Raw genomic sequence first — 565 nt, 5'->3', positions numbered from 1 at the left:
AGCCGGTGCCGGCAGCTGGGGGAAGGAAGGCCTACTCTTGCACGAATTTTGTGCATCAGGCCTCTAGTAGAATATAAAAATATACTGTAGGGAGGGCGGGGTCCGCGCTGAAGGGAAGGTGGCGGCCCCGCGAAGATGCTGCTGGACCTGTCTGAGGAGCACAAGGAGCACCTAGCCTTTTTGCCGCGAGTGAACAGCTCGGTCGTCGCTGAGTTTGGGCGGATTGCGGTGGAGTTCCTGAGGCGAGGAGCGAACCCCAAGATCTACGAGGGCGCCGCCAGAAAACTCAATGTGAGTAGTGACACTGTCCAGCATGGCGTGAAAGGATTAATATACCTGCTCACTGAAAGCTCAAAGCTCATGATTTCCGAACTGGATTTCCAAGACTCTGTTTTTGTTCTGGGGTTCTCAGAAGAATTGAACAAATTGTTGCTTCAGTTTATCTGGATAACAGAAAGGAGATCAGAACTATTCTGAGTGAACTGGCACCAGACCTCCCCAGTTACCACAGCCTTGAATGGCGACTGGATGTACAGCTTGCAAGCAGAAGCCTCAGGCAACAGAT

The 565-nt window shown here is 52.0% G+C and overlaps 1 pseudogene; it reads left to right on the top strand.

Annotated features, from left to right (window-relative positions):
• Window positions 1–92: 92 nt before the first annotated feature.
• Window positions 93–565, top strand: part of LOC102774154 — a 2,466-nt pseudogene continuing 1,993 nt past the window's right edge.

This window comes from Myotis davidii, unplaced genomic scaffold (assembly GCF_000327345.1).
Source record: "Myotis davidii unplaced genomic scaffold, ASM32734v1 scaffold613, whole genome shotgun sequence".
Lineage (NCBI taxonomy): Eukaryota > Metazoa > Chordata > Mammalia > Chiroptera > Vespertilionidae > Myotis > Myotis davidii.
The sequence above is the reverse complement of the archived record's forward strand: the minus strand, read 5'-3'. Positions and strand labels throughout refer to the sequence as shown.